At 44.9% G+C, this 16,839-nt stretch overlaps 1 protein-coding gene across 3 annotated transcripts in view; it reads right to left on the bottom strand.

Moving 5' to 3' along the window:
- LOC121570344 (netrin-G1-like) overlaps positions 1–16,839 on the bottom strand; it is a 217,913-nt gene that overhangs the window by 175,670 nt on the left and 25,404 nt on the right. The window lies entirely within an intron of this gene.

Here is a 16,839-nt window from a genome sequence, read left to right as displayed (position 1 = left end):
AGAACAGAGCAGAGCAGAACAGAGCAGAACAGAAAAGAGCAGAACAGAGCAGAACACAACAGAGCAGAACAGAACAGAACAGAGCAGAACAGAGCAGAACAGAGCAGAACACAACAGAACAGAACAGAGCAGAACAGAACACAACAGAGCAGAGCAGAGCAGAGCAGAGCCTGGTAGGCAGTCAATGGATTCCAGCTTCAGACGGCCCACTACTGTATTCCAGCTGTTCTTCAAAGTCATAAACAGAGGCAGTTTCAGACCATTCCATGTGTGATGAAATGTGAAACGTAACAAAAGCCCTACTACCGCGAGAGGGATTTGGGATGGCATTGCATTAGCGAAGGAGAAAGGAAAACCTTAGTCATATGGAATACAGAAAAAAACAAAGGGTTAGCTGGTATTATTCAGGAATCCTCTATTCCTAATGGTTAACTGGTATTATTCAGGAATCCTCTATTCCCAATGGTTAACTGGTATTATTCAGGAATCCTCTATTCCTAATGGTTAACTGGTATTATTCAGGAATCCTCTATTCCTAATGGTTAACTGGTATTATTCAGGAATCCTCTATTCCTAATGGTTAACTGGTATTATTCAGGAATCCTCTATTCCTAATGGTTAACTGGTATTATTCAGGAATCCTCTATTCCCAATGGTTAACTGGTATTATTCAGGAATCCTCTATTCCTAATGGTTAACTGGTATTATTCAGGAATCCTCTATTCCTAATGGTTAACTGGTATTATTCAGGAATCCTCTATTCCCAATGGTTAACTGGTATTATTCAGGAATCCTCTATTCCTAATGGTTAACTGGTATTATTCAGGAAACCTCTATTCCTAATGGTTAACTGGTATTATTCAGGAATCCTCTATTCCTAATGGTTAACTGGTATTATTCAGGAATCCTCTATTCCTAATGGTTAACTGGTATTATTCAGGAATCCTCTATTCCTAATGTTTAACTGGTATTATTCAGGAATCCTCTATTCCTAATGGTTAACTGGTTTTATTCAGGAATCCTTTATTCCTAATGGTTAACTGATATTATTCAGGAATCCTCTATTCCTAATGGTTAACTGGTATTATTCAGGAATCCTCTATTCCTAATGGTTAACTGGTATTATTCAGGAATCCTCTATTCCTAATGGTTAACTGGTATTATTCAGGAATCCTCTATTCCTAATGGTTAGCTGGTATTATTCAGGAATCCTCTATTCCAAATGGTTAGCTGGTATTATTCAGGAATCCTCTATTCCTAATGGTTAACTGGTATTATTCAGGAATCCTCTGTTCCTAATGGTTAACTGGTATTATTCAGGAATCCACTATTCCTAATGGTTAACTGGTATTATTCAGGAATCCTCTATTCCTAATGGTTAACTGGTATTATTCAGGAATCCTCTATTCCCAATGGTTAACTGGTATTATTCAGGAATCCTCTATTCCTAATGGTTAACTGGTATTATTCAGGAAACCTCTATTCCTAATGGTTAACTGGTATTATTCAGGAATCCTCTATTCCTAATGGTTAACTGGTATTATTCAGGAATCCTCTATTCCCAATGGTTAACTGGTATTATTCAGGAATCCTCTATTCCTAATGGTTAACTGGTATTATTCAGGAATCCTCTATTCCTAATGGTTAACTGGTATTATTCAGGAATCCTCTATTCCATTGGGAGGAAAGTGCTGAGCATATTATCGTAGAGACAGTGTGGGTTTTCAGCTAGTCAATAGCAACGCCACAGATAGAACCCAGATTGTTCACCGGATGTATAAATCTGAAGCACTTCCACTCACTACCAAGTATGGTGATGAGAGGAAGCTCAGTAGCCAACAGTGGGAGAAGATGGAGCGAGATGGAACTGGGCCGACATTCTGACGATTTTCTCATCGATTAAAGATTTGATCTCAATGCAGTTTTCTGTTCCCAAAGCTAGAATCTATTACAAACAGAGTGGACTAAGTTCACAGAGTAGGCATTCACTAATGGAAATATGCTAATACAAGCTAGAACGTGCCAATAGGTTCTCACTAGCTAGTGCTTGGCTCTGCCCACTCAGCTTCATTAGCCTCCCATTTGAAATGACAGGCTGTGGTGTATCTTGGGTTAGTTATAAAAAATCTTTGGCAAGGCCATCCATGGCTGGGAATCTCTATGCTAATTCCAGGACTAATCCATCGGAATTAAATGTATTTCCAAACTGAAAAAAAGATTTGTTATTTAAGAAATCCCCTGATGCTGAAGATGTCAGACGCTAGTGCCTCTCTTTTCTTTTTTATTCCCGAGACAGAAAACCAAACCTCTCCTTATCAGGCGAACTATCCGTGTGTACAGCCCGACAGCCATTATGGATGACATCACACTGCTTGTCTCTCCCGCTCAAATATATAATTTGACGTTGAAAACACAAGACGAGCAATACAGCGGAGATAACGGAACATTTCTGCTGTTTCATGTTGTTGTCCTCATCACTCTGCCTGCATCCCAAATGGCACCCTATTCCCTACATAGTGAACTACTTTTAACCAGATCCTTAGGGGCCCTGGTCAAAAGTAGTGAACTATATAGGAAACAAGGTGGCATTTGGGACGCAGGCTCTTATATCACGTCAGAGGGCAACAATATGATGATGAAAACTTGACAGAGAGCATCATGGGAGGGGAAAAAGGAGGAACTCTCTTATCTTGTTTCGTCAGAATCCACGGTGTGGCACCCGCCCGGAGTGTGTGTGTGTGTGTGTGTGTGTGTGTGTGTGTGTGTGTGTGTGTGTGTGTGTGTGTGTGTGTGTGTGTGTGATTCTGTTACATGAGGCTGCGTCTGCCATTCGGCACAGTTCTCCAGTTTGCTCCAGTTAATTCACTGGTTTGTCTGACCTGGAAAGACATGCAACGATGATTAATAACATCCACCAGTACCTAATCCCCTGGACTGTTTCTCCCCTCGGCCCTGTGTCGTAACACCACTGCTGTAGCAGCAGTAACAAGGCCACGTAGCAGACATTTCTATCCACAAGGCCACGTAGCAGACATCTCTATCCACAAGGCCACATAGCAGACATCTCTATCCACAAGGCCACCTAGCAGACATCTCTATCCACAAGGCCACCTAGCAGACATCTCTATCCACAAGGCCACCTAGCAGACATCTCTATCCACAAGGCCACCTAGCAGACATTTCTATCCACAAGGCCACCTAGCAGACATCTCTATCCACAAGGCCACCTAGCAGACATTTCTATCCACAAGGCCACCTAGCAGACATCTCTATCCACAAGGCCACCTAGCAGACATCTCTATCCACAAGGCCACCTAGCAGACATCTCTATCCACAAGGCCACCTAGCAGACATCTCTATCCACAAGGCCACCTAGCAGACATTTCTATCCACAAGGCCACCTAGCAGACATCTCTATCCACAAGGCCACCTAGCAGACATCTCTATCCACAAGGCCACCTAGCAGACATCTCTATCCACAAGGCCACGTAGCAGACATCTCTATCCACAAGGCCACCTAGCAGACATCTCTATCCACAAGGCCACCTAGCAGACATCTCTATCCACAAGGCCACCTAGCAGACATCTCTATCCACAAGGCCACCTAGCAGACATTTCTATCCACAAGGCCACCTAGCAGACATTTCTATCCACAAGGCCACGTAGCAGACATTTCTATCCACAAGGCCACGTAGCAGACATCTCTATCCACAAGGCCACCTAGCAGACATCTCTATCCACAAGGCCACGTAGCAGACATCTCTATCCACAAGGCCACCTAGCAGACATCTCTATCCACAAGGCCACCTAGCAGACATCTCTATCCACAAGGCCACGTAGCAGACATCTCTATCCACAAGGCCACGTAGCAGACATCTCTATCCACAAGGCCACCTAGCAGACATCTCTATCCACAAGGCCACGTAGCAGACATCTCTATCCACAAGGCCACCTAGCAGACATCTCTATCCACAAGGCCACCTAGCAGACATCTCTATCCACAAGGCCACCTAGCAGACATCTCTATCCACAAGGCCACCTAGCAGACATCTCTATCCACAAGGCCACGTAGCAGACATCTCTATCCACAAGGCCACGTAGCAGACATCTCTATCCACAAGGCCACCTAGCAGACATCTCTATCCACAAGGCCACGTAGCAGACATCTCTATCCACAAGGCCACCTAGCAGACATCTCTATCCACAAGGCCACCTAGCAGACATCTCTATCCACAAGGCCACCTAGCAGACATCTCTATCCACAAGGCCACCTAGCAGACATCTCTATCCACAAGGCCACCTAGCAGACATCTCTATCCACAAGGCCACCTAGCAGACATCTCTATCCACAAGGCCACGTAGCAGACATCTCTATTCACAAGGCCACCTAGCAGACATCTCTATCCACAAGGCCACCTAGCAGACATCTCTATCCACAAGGCCACCTAGCAGACATCTCTATCCACAAGGCCACCTAGCAGACATCTCTATCCACAAGGCCACGTAGCAGACATCTCTATCCACAAGGCCACGTAGCAGACATCTCTATCCACAAGGCCACCTAGCAGACATCTCTATCCACAAGGCCACCTAGCAGACATCTCTATCCACAAGGCCACGTAGCAGACATCTCTATCCACAAGGCCACCTAGCAGACATCTCTATCCACAAGGCCACCTAGCAGACATCTCTATCCACAAGGCCACCTAGCAGACATCTCTATCCACAAGGCCACCTACAGCACAGGGAGGTCGTTTGGACTATGTGTATGTGCTCATTAGATAGAGTAATCTCACACCACCATACAATGCCTGCATCCCCAATGACACCCCTATCCCCTGGGAACTGGTCAAAAGTAATGCATTATAGGGAATTGGGTGGCATTTGGGACACATATTGAGTCTCACACCGCCTCTCCCCTCTGTGTAACGGAGGACCCCCCGGACTACAGAGGTGCGACAAGCCATTAAAAACGGATATGTGGAAATGTCCTCCATCACCTTGATAATGGGTTTGTGTTGCGCTACAGCCTGCACGCCCTGGGCAGATGGATAAACAGAGGCTAGGTAGTAGCTGCATGGGGAGAGTCTGGAGGAATAATTAAACGATATAAAATGATACAAACATCTCCAGCCACCACGCCCTCTGCCTTGTGCCTCATGCAAACTATACGGCCGAGCTTCCCTGCATCCACAGCTGAAATATGAAGTGGGACAGCCTACTCCTCCGACCAACGTCAATGGCTGTGTGTCACCTTGCAGTATTTCTTCTGGTCAAATATTACACTCTCAATACCATTGGCCCTGCCTAATCTTAAGCAATATTTCCTGGTGTTTTTAGTGCAGGTCGTGTATTGTTGCTTTAACGTCAGGGGGGGATTAAACCGTTTCAAAGGAGAAACGTTCTTGACTGTGTTAGGCCTACTGCTGCTAGGTAGCTCTCTCTCTGCTCTCTCCCTCCCCTCTGTCTGTCCTTGATTGCAGGAGTGAAGTCTGGTGTGCGGGAGTCAGGGTTCCAGCTGCAGCTCATTCACCATAATCACCTCAGCCTTTAAGACCCGGTCAAACTTACCACTCATCGTCAGATCATAGTCAAGATGACCATGTTAGTCTCGCTGCCGACTCAACCTGTTTATTGTTGCTCTTTGTGTTTTGGCCTGTTCTATTTACTTTTTCTCCTGTGCCACAGATATTTGGAACCTGACTCCTGCCTCCGCTTCACTCCTGCCACCACCATCCTGCTCTCCACTACCGGACCTCTCTTTTGGACTCACCACGGACACTAGGACATTACGGTACCACACCTGCCCTGACCTGGATCTGTTACCCTCCCTGTAACCTGGACTTGCTCTTCCCCTATTATTGGAAACCTGGACTATTGAACATTTTAAATAAACCTGTTAAACCTTCTCTGGCTTGGTGTACTTGTCTGCATTTGGGTTCTAATACTGGTGTAATACCTTGCTAAAACCAAGTATAGAGTTTATTTGTTATAATTCATTGGTATTAGATTTAAAAGGTGATCGAATAGCTCCTGATTTGTAATGTCATTAATGCATTTCTTTTGAAGCAATGTTTAAAAAAAATGTACAAGTAAATAGGTTGGTTTATTTTTAAGTTTAAATTTCCCACGTATCTTGTTAAAGTTTTGACCAATGAGGTAACTTGTTAAGTTGTGGCCAATGGGAGAGTGGACTGGTTGCTGGGAAGAAAAGAGAGGAAAAAGTTGAGAGGAGAAAGAGGAGAGACGTTAGTGGCGTTGGGGAAGAAAAAACGACCAAAGGAAACGATAAAGATAAAACAAAACTATACCTACAGAGTTTGTTTTAAAGGGAAATCCTGATTTTATTTCCATAAGAAAGTGTTTATTAGTTCGTTAAGAAAGACCTAGTAGAGACTGAAGCTGCCGTCACATTGTGGAGACACTCGACATTCTAGAGGTTAGCCTAGCATCGTGCAAGACTTGGAGAGAATTGCTTGTGACGACCAACGAGTTCGGGTTTCCAACGGATGTCTGTTGCTGCTACGGATTACTGGCTGCATTGATAGCTGTGTTCGCTGTGGATCTTGTGAGGACACCTGCACGGAACTACTATATTTTGCTGAGGCATTATCTACAAGTAGTGAGTAACTACAAATGTGTGGTGGACTTCAGGACTTTATGCATGTCGTCATTTTTTTTATGAGCTCCAACGCGCGCCCAGGGTTTAAGCAAGCTTGCAAATAATTTGGACATGGGTTGTGGGAAAATCATTGGGGTTTATAATTTGTATTTCTTTTGATGTGATATATTGAACATTTCATTAATATAGATATTGAACCTTATGTCTGTTGTATTGGTGGAGTCATTTACTGTTTCAGTTTCATTTAATGCATGGGAAAGCATATCCTTATACCAATAACCAAGTCTATAATCATTCTATCTGAAGTTAATACCCTATTTGTCATTCACCCTAGCAAGTTTACAATAGGGATTCTTATTGGAGATGTCCTTCTCACCTAATATCCCATGCTGTTCAGATATTCTAAATAAGGTAATATCTTGAGAGTCAAATTCGAGCCTGGTGAGAGGGTTACATTTTTTGGGGGCTCGTCCGGGATCTTGGTTATTGTTGATGGGATATTTTTGACTCCCCATTTGACAATTTTGAATTGAAATTTTGGATTTTCTTCTGACATTGCTGTATAGGCATAAACCTACAACATGCATGTTGAAGAGATTGTTACCTGGTGTAGAGAGAAACAGCTAGCTACTAATCGTGCAGTTGTCCTTAGCAGTGTTACAGATGATGTGTCTGATGAGGTTCTGCTGGAAACGCTGACTTATGTTAAGGCTTTTGGTAAAATTAGACTGCATGGTCGTTGTTCCTATTCAGCTGGTAACAAGCAGTATGTTTTGGTAGAGATATCAAACAACCTTAACGAAATAGCTGTGCCAAGTGTTGTTGGGATACCTGGAGAGTTGGGTCCCTGGCCTGTACATGTAGTTTCACAAGTCACATCTCCAGTTGAGAGAGAGGGTGAAGATTTCCAGGCAAAGCTATTATCCTTTCTGAGATATGAAGGGAAGACTGTGGCTGATGTTAAAGGCCTGGTAAGTCCCTCTGGTGCTGACCTCAACGCTGAACTGGTTACTGCCATAAGTTCACTGGTAGAAAAATGCAACAATGTGCCATCTGAGACTCAGAGTTACCGTAAGCTACGTATGTTCTCAGGTGTGAAGCCCACTCCTAGTGGAGAGGAAGAGTATGATGCATGGGCTGAGCAAACCACCCATTTTCTAGAGGAATGGCAGTGCACCGACAATGTGAAAAAACAGAGAATAATAGAAAGTCTTAAAGGGCCTGCTGCTGACATTGTGAGGTTCTTTAGGACCGGAAACCCCCATGCTACAGCGATCGAATACATGAAGGCTCTAGAAACCGCATTCGGTACCACCAAAGTGCACCTGATCTCATGGTAAGGTTCAGAAGCACATTCCAGAGTGAAGGAGAGAAGCTTTCAGCTTACCTATTGAGACTTGACAAATTGCTACACACTGTATATCGAAAAGGAGGCATTGAGCTGTCAGAGATGAATCGCACACGCATTGGCCAAGTAGCGAGAGGTGCATCCTCACATGACATGGTTGCGCTTCGTATTCGCATGACCTATAAGCTGCGTGATCCACCAACCTTTACTGAGCTGCTGCAGGAGGTAAGGAGGAGGAGGACATGATTCAAGACAGGAACACAACGAAGAGTGTTGTGAAGTCATCAGCTGTTGCTCCTGTTGCTACAGTTTGTGAAGAAGCTAATACTGAGATAGAAGTGCTGAGAAAAGAGCTAAAAGGTTTGAAAATTGAAATGACACGTCTCATGTCTGCTAACGTCACAGCAGCTCACTCTGACACACAAAGGTCAGATGTTGCACTTAAAAGCAAAAAGAAAAGGGTAAATCCATCACAAGAACAGACACAGGCCGACAGAAACCCTGGAGTGTTCTGTTATAGATGTGGAGAAGATGGCCATTTCAAGAGAAACTGTGAAGGTGAAGAGAACTTGAGGAAAGTCAACACACGCCTGATCAAACAAAAACGGTCTATGGGAAACTACAGAGGGACCCAGTAAAGGAGCGGCCTGACGTCCCGGTGAAGACACGTTCCACAAAGTGCCACAAGTATGAAGACATGAAAGACATGCTACCTACAGGTTTAGTTGGCCCAAGTTCTGTCGTTTCTGTACAGATTGAAGGTGTTTATACTAAAGCTTTACTAGATAGTGGTTCTCAGATTACTCTACTTTACAGATCCTTTTATGACAAGTACCTGACGCATTTGCCATTGATTCCTATAGGAAACTTAGAGATATGGGGCCTTAGCTCTGAGCAGTATCCATATGATGGCTATTTGTCGCTCAAGCTTGAGTTCTCGGGATCGGTTGTGGGCGTAGCAGAGACCATTGAAGCACTTGTGTTGGTATGTCCAGATCCGGCCATGAAAGGTGACGTGTCTATTCTGGTCGGCACAAATACGTCTGTAGTGAAGAGACTTATGACTGCTTGCAGAGAAAAGGAAGGTGAAGGTTTCCTTAGCACACTACAAGTTCATCCTGCTATCAAGGAGGCATATGAGAGGATGAGAGAAAGCTCAACTGATGATGATGAGAAGAAAGGAACGGTCTGGTTTGCACAGACAAAACCTGTCACCCTGCCACCTGGTGGGCAGGCGAGAGTTACTGGAATTCCAAAGTTTCCTGGGGTACCTTCTACTCAAACCCTTCTGGTAGAGAGGCCTGAAGAACCCCGGTTCCCTGAAGAATTACTAGTGAGGCCTGAAATCCAGACGGTTGCAGTTGTGTCGTCTAGAAGAATCACCCTTACTGTCAGGAATGTCTCGACAAAGGAGATCACTCTGAAACGAGGTATGCCTATTGCTCATCTGTTTCCTGTAGATATTGCTCCTGGGTTTCCATTGAAACGAGAGCAGGATTCATCTGAGAAGTTGACGTCTTCTTCATTCAACTTTGGAGATTCTCCAGTGCCTGAGGGATGGAAGAAGAGGTTATGTGAAAAGATGATGGAACGGAAAGAAGTGTTCTCAACACATGAGTTTGATGTGGGTTGTTCAAAGAGTACTCATCACACCATCAGAGTTACTGAAGACAAACCGTTTAGGGAGAGATCTCGCCGCTTGGCTCCAGCTGATGTTGAAGATGTAAGGAAGCATCTAAATAACTTGAAAAGTTCTGGGATCATATCTGAGTCGAGAAGCCCCTATGCATCTCCTATTGTGGTGGTGAGGAAAAAGAATGGCACCATACGCATGTGTGTTGATTACAGGACCCTCAACAAGCGCACTGTTCCCCGACCAGTACACAGTCCCACGTGTGGAGGATGCTCTGACATGTTTGAGTGGGAGCAAATGGTTCAGTGTGTTAGATCTCCGAAGCGGATACTATCAAATCCCAATGGGTGACACAGATAAAGAGAAGACTGCATTTATCTGTCCAGTTGGATTTTACCAATTTGAGAGGATGCCACAGGGTGTGTCCGGAGCACCTGCAACATTTCAACGTGTCATGGAACAGACAGTTGGAGACATGAATCTACTCGAAGTTCTTGTTTACCTTGACGACTTAATCGTGTTTGGAAGGACGCTGGAAGAACACGAGCAGAGGTTGCTCAAGGTGTTGGACCGCTTGAAAAGTGAAGGCCTAAAACTGTCCCTTGACAAGTGTCAGTTTTGCCGCACATCTGTCAACTATGTTGGACATATCATATCCCAGAATGGAGTGGCCACCGACCCATCAAAAATTGAAGCTGTCACCACGTGGCCAAGGCCTGAAACTGTGACTGCTCTGCGTTCTTTCCTAGGATTCTGTGGATATTACAGGAGATTTGTGAAAGACTACTCTAAAGTGAGTTACCCCCTGAATCAGCTCTTATGTGGATATCTTCCCGCAGGCAAGAAAGGGAGAAAGCCCAAGGAAGAGGTGAAAGCCTACTTCAACAACTCAGAACCATTTGGATCAAGGTGGAATGAGAAGTGTGAATTGGCATTCGAGACATTGAAGGAAAGCCTCACAAAAGCTCCTGTGTTAGCTTTTGCTGATCCTCAGTTACCATACGTTCTACATGTAGATGCTAGCCGTGAAGGGTTAGGTGGAGTACTGTACCAAGACCAAGGTGAGGGTCTGCGTCCTGTGGCATTTGTGAGTCGAAGCCTGACCGCTTCTGAACGCAACTACCCAGCTCACAAGTTAGAGTTTCTTGCGTTGAAGTGGGCCGTGGTTGATAAACTACATGATTACCTGTATGGGGTCAAGTTCGAGGTTAGAACAGACAACAACCCATTGACATATGTCCTCACGTCCGCAAAACTGGATGCCACTGGTCATCGTTGGCTGGCTGCGTTGTCTACCTATGACTTTAGTCTCAAGTACAGGCCAGGCAGGCAGAACATAGATGCCGATGCTTTATCTCGCCGCCCTCATCAGCAATATGCAGTGGAACAAGATTGGAGAGACATTCCTGCATCCGGTGTTAGAGCCATGTGCCAGATGTCTAATGTTGTTAGAATAACTCCTGGATCATCTCATAGTAGAGTGATTGATCAGTTGGGAGCCTCTATGCATGCTGTGCCTCAAGCATACTGTAACCTGAGCATGCTGAAGTCTAACATGCCCAGATTGAGCACTATGGAACTTTCTGCATCGCAACAAGAAGATTCTTGCTTAGGAGAGATGTGGGTTGCTCTTAATAAACATGATATCACCAGGGTGACCAAGACCAAACATCCACTCATCTCTTTGCTCCTGAGAGAGTGGGGAGAAGCTAAAGATGGAAGATGGAGTTATGTACAGGATCACACATCCGCCAAAACAAGACTCGTCGTGCTCAGTTACTTCTTCCAGAGAAGTTCAGAACTATGGTTCTCACGTCGCTGCATGATGACTCAGGTCATTTAGGATTTGACAAGACATATGGACTTGTCAGAGACCGGTTCTACTGGCCACGCATGAAGATGGAAGTAGAAGAGTACTGTAAGTCCTGTGCTCGCTGTGTACAGAGGAAAACACTTCCAAAGATAGTTGCGCCGCTTGGTCATATGCAAAGCGATGGACCTATGGACCTTGTGTGTATGGATTTCCTGTCCATTGAGCCAGACTCCAGTAACACAGCGAATGTTCTTGTCATTACGGATCATTACACAAGATACGCTCAAGCTTTTCCTACGAAGGATCAGAAAGCATCCACGGTCGCCAAGGTATTGTGGGAGAGGTACTTCATCCATTATGGTCTGCCCAAGAGGATGCATAGTGATCAAGGTAGAGATTTTGAAAGTCGACTCATCCATGAGCTACTGAATATGCTTGGAGTGGAGAAGTCAAGGACAACACCATATCATCCTCAGGGAGATCCGCAACCCGAGAGATTCAACCGAACCTTGTTGAACATGCTTGGAACTCTTGATCCTACACGAAAGAACAAATGGAGTCAGTATGTTGGGCATCTAGTGCACTCGTATAACTGTAGTCGGAATGAAGCGACTGGCTATTCGCCATATTTTTTGATGTTTGGACGTGAAGCTAGATTGCCTGTTGATATTTGTTTTGGAGTCTCGAGTGATAGCTCTTCAGAGAGAACTTACCTCAAGTATGTATCTGATATGAAGAAACAGTTACAAGCTACTTACAAACTTGCTGAGAGCACTGCTGGAAAGCAAAACCAAGAAAACAAACAGCGATATGATAAGAAGATCCGCTACACGCAACTTATGCCTGGAGACAGAGTTCTCACACGGAATCTAGGACTGCAAGGAAAACATAAGCTGGCAGATCGCTGGGCCTCTACGCCATATGTGGTGGAAAGTCAGATGTCAAACTTACCTGTGTTTCGTTTGAAGCCTGAAATTGGAGATGGACCCATTAAGATTCTTCATCGAAACCACCTGCTACCACTGGGGCAGAAAGTGCGCATAGAACCTGTGGTTAACATAGAACCAACACCTGGTAGAAGGACCCTGCAAAGAAGGAGGAAGAGAAAGGGAAATGAAAAGTTGCCTGGAAACTGTACTCCTCAGAATGATGAGAAAGTTGAAGAGGTTGAGAATCCAGAAGATGAGAAGGATTTTGACTCAGAAGATGAAGACATCGGAGTATGGTATGAAGTGCCAAATACAAACTGTATAAGCCGAGAAGTGGAAGAGATGTCGGAACCATTTAGCTTGGACTTAGACATAGTTTGGAATCAAATGACAGGGGAACCTGAAAGAGCAGACCAAGTTCTGGAAGTAAAAGAGTCCAGTCAAGAAGCTGAGGTCGCAACTGGAGTTGAAGTAGATGATAATGAGGCATCTAACTCAGTTGAAGAGATTACAGAAGAGGAACGAGAAGTTCAGGGAGAAGTGGAAACTTCGGAGGAAATGGAAGGACCAGGGATAAGAAGATCTCAGAGAGTAAAGAAAGCACCTGTATTACTTACCTATGATAAACCCGGAGTTCCAAGTATAGCCCCAGTTGTCAGATATTGTTCCACATTGTACAAGTGGATTGGATAAGGGAAACACAAATGTATCTCATTTTCAATTATCTAACAAGTTTTGTCTCAGCTGTAGGTTGTAGTTAAGAGTTGACACATTTACTTGTCATTACATTTCACTTATGTTTACAAGTCATGAGGACATGCCTATTTTGGTGGGGGGGAGAGTGTAATACCTTGCTAAAACCAAGTATAGAGTTTATTTGTTATAATTCATTGGTATTAGATTTAAAAGGTGATCGAATAGCTCCTGATTTGTAATGTCATTAATGCATTTCTTTTGAAGCAATGTTTAAAAAAAAATGTACAAGTAAATAGGTTGGTTTATTTTTAAGTTTAAATTTCCCACGTATCTTGTTAAAGTTTTGACCAATGAGGTAACTTGTTAAGTTGTGGCCAATGGGAGAGTGGACTGGTTGCTGGGAAGAAAAGAGAGGAAAAAGTTGAGAGGAGAAAGAGGAGAGACGTTAGTGGCGTTGGGGAAGAAAAAACGACCAAAGGAAACGATAAAGATAAAACAAAACTATACCTACAGAGTTTGTTTTAAAGGGAAATCCTGATTTTATTTCCATAAGAAAGTGTTTATTAGTTCGTTAAGAAAGACCTAGTAGAGACTGAAGCTGCCGTCACATTGTGGAGACACTCGACATTCTAGAGGTTAGCCTAGCATCGTGCAAGACTTGGAGAGAATTGCTTGTGACGACCAACGAGTTCGGGTTTCCAACGGATGTCTGTTGCTGCTACGGATTACTGGCTGCATTGATAGCTGTGTTCGCTGTGGATCTTGTGAGGACACCTGCACGGAACTACTATATTTTGCTGAGGCATTATCTACAAGTAGTGAGTAACTACAAATGTGTGGTGGACTTCAGGACTTTATGCATGTCGTCATTTTTTTTATGAGCTCCAACGCGCGCCCAGGGTTTAAGCAAGCTTGCAAATAATTTGGACATGGGTTGTGGGAAAATCATTGGGGTTTATAATTTGTATTTCTTTTGATGTGATATATTGAACATTTCATTAATATAGATATTGAACCTTATGTCTGTTGTATTGGTGGAGTCATTTACTGTTTCAGTTTCATTTAATGCATGGGAAAGCATATCCTTATACCAATAACCAAGTCTATAATCATTCTATCTGAAGTTAATACCCTATTTGTCATTCACCCTAGCAAGTTTACAATAGGGATTCTTATTGGAGATGTCCTTCTCACCTAATATCCCATGCTGTTCAGATATTCTAAATAAGGTAATATCTTGAGAGTCAAATTCGAGCCTGGTGAGAGGGTTACACTGGTAAATCATAACAGACTGTGCTGATTAAGATAATGTGTGATGAACACAATAAAACACTTTTTTGTTGTGCTTTCTAAGTGACTTTACTAGATGACGTTGTCATACTTGTCAGCTTGTTTCAGATCATCTAGATCGTGATCCTGAATCAAACCATTATTTACAACTACCAACTCTAACAGGGAAATTAAACAAACGTGTTGTTCACTTTAAAGTGTCGGGACTTGGACTGATACAGAACTGGTTCAGTGAAAATAATAATAATAATATAATAGTATTTCAACAGGCGCTATTGATTTGGTTCGGACTGACAAGTCTACTTAATGCTCTTCTGATGGTCAACAGTTCTATTGAATAAGTCATTCATTTTTCAATGCTGTTAAAATGCAAATATTCCAGCTTCGTTTAAGGACGTCAAAACTTTTTGAAAAGCTGCTTTCTAAGTCTTGTTTAACAATCTTTCCCCTCATGAAAATAACATGAATAAATTATTTGATTAAAATGAACGTCATTGTTGGTCTGATATCAAAATTGTAGGCCCAGGTAATCTCTTCCCATTCCCCCTAGGTTTAGGATTAGGGTAAGGTTGAGGGATGGCAGGGCACCCAGGGGGTGTAGAGGAGTTAAAACCATCCCTGAGGACTAGGGTTAGGATGAGGGTTAGGGGAACAGCCCCTTAGGACTAGGGTTAGGATGAGGGTTAGGGGAACAGCCCCTTAGGACTAGGGTTAGGATGAGGGTTAGGGGAACAGCCCCTGAGGACTAGGGTTAGGATGAGGGTTAGGGGAACAGCCCCTGAGGACTAGGGTTAGGATGAGGGTTAGGGGAACAGCCCCTTAGGACTAGGGTTAGGATGAGGGTTAGGGGAAGTGGAACAGCCCCTGAGGTCTAGGGTTAGGATGAGGGTTAGGGGTAGTGGAACAGCCCCTTAGGACTAGGGTTAGGATGAGGGTTAGGGGAAGTGGAACAGCCCCTGAGGACTAGGGTTAGGATGAGGGTTAGGGGAAGTGGAACAGCCCCTTAGGACTAGGGTTAGGATGAGGGTTAGGGGAAGTGGAACAGCCCCTGAGGACTAGGGTTAGGATGAGGGTTAGGGGAAGTGGAACAGCCCCTTAGGACTAGGGTTAGGATGAGGGTTAGGGGAAGTGGAACAGCCCCTTAGGACTAGGGTTAGGATGAGGGTTAGGGGAAGTGGAACAGCCCCTGAGGACTAGGGTTAGGATGAGGGTTAGGGGAAGTGGAACAGTCCCTGAGGTCTAGGGTTAGGATGAGGGTTAGGGGAAGTGGAACAGCCCCTTAGGACTAGGGTTAGGATGAGGATTAGGGGAAGTGGAACAGCCCCTTAGGACTAGGGTTAGGATGAGGGTTAGGGGAAGTGGAACAGCCCCTTAGTACTAGGGTTAGGATGAGGGTTAGGGGAAGTGGAACAGCCCCTGAGGACTAGGGTTAGGATGAGGGTTATGGGAACAGCCCCTTAGGACTAGGTTTAGGATGAGGGTTAGGGGGAAGTGGAACAGCCCCTGAGGACTAGGGTTAGGATGAGGGTTAGGGGAAGTGGAACAGCCCCTTAGGACTAGGGTTAGGATGAGGGTTAGGGGGAAGTGGAACAGCCCCTGAGGACTAGGGTTAGGATGAGGGTAGTGGAACAGCCCCTGAGGACTAGGGTTAGGATGAGGGTTAGGGGAACAGCCCCTGAGGACTAGGGGTTAGGATGAGGGTTAGGGGAAGTGGAACAGCCCCTGAGGACTAGGGTTAGGATGAGGGTTAGGGGAACAGCCCCTGAGGACTAGGGTTAGGATGAGGGTTAGGGGTAGTGGAACAGCCCCTGAGGACTAGGGTTAGGATGAGGGTTAGGGGAAGTGGAACAGCCCCTGAGGACTAGGGTTAGGATGAGGGTTAGGGGAAGTGGAACAGCCCCTTAGGACTAGGGTTAGGATGAGGGTTAGGGGAAGTGGAACAGCCCCTTAGGACTAGGGTTAGGATGAGGGTTAGGGGAAGTGGAACAGCCCCTTAGTACTAGGGTTAGGATGAGGGTTAGGGGAAGTGGAACAGCCCCTGAGGACTAGGGTTAGGCTGAGGGTTATGGGAACAGCCCCTTAGGACTAGGTTTAGGATGAGGGTTAGGGGAAGTGGAACAGCCCCTGAGGACTAGGGTTAGGATGAGGGTTAGGGGAAGTGGAACAGCCCCTTAGGACTAGGGTTAGGATGAGGGTTAGGGGAAGTGGAACAGCCCCTGAGGACTAGGGTTAGGATGAGGGGTAGTGGAACAGCCCCTGAGGACTAGGGTTAGGATGAGGGTTAGGGGAACAGCCCCTGAGGACTAGGGTTAGGATGAGGGTTAGGGGAAGTGGAACAGCCCCTGAGGACTAGGGTTAGGATGAGGGTTAGGGGAACAGCCCCTGAGGACTAGGGTTAGGATGAGGGTTAGGGGTAGTGGAACAGCCCCTGAGGACTAGGGTTAGGATGAGGGTTAGGGGAAGTGGAACAGCCCCTGAGGACTAGGGTTAGGATGAGGGTTAGGGGAA

Source organism: Coregonus clupeaformis, chromosome 7 (assembly GCF_020615455.1).
Source record: "Coregonus clupeaformis isolate EN_2021a chromosome 7, ASM2061545v1, whole genome shotgun sequence".
Taxonomy (NCBI): Eukaryota; Metazoa; Chordata; class Actinopteri; order Salmoniformes; family Salmonidae; genus Coregonus; species Coregonus clupeaformis.
The sequence above is the reverse complement of the archived record's forward strand: the minus strand, read 5'-3'. Positions and strand labels throughout refer to the sequence as shown.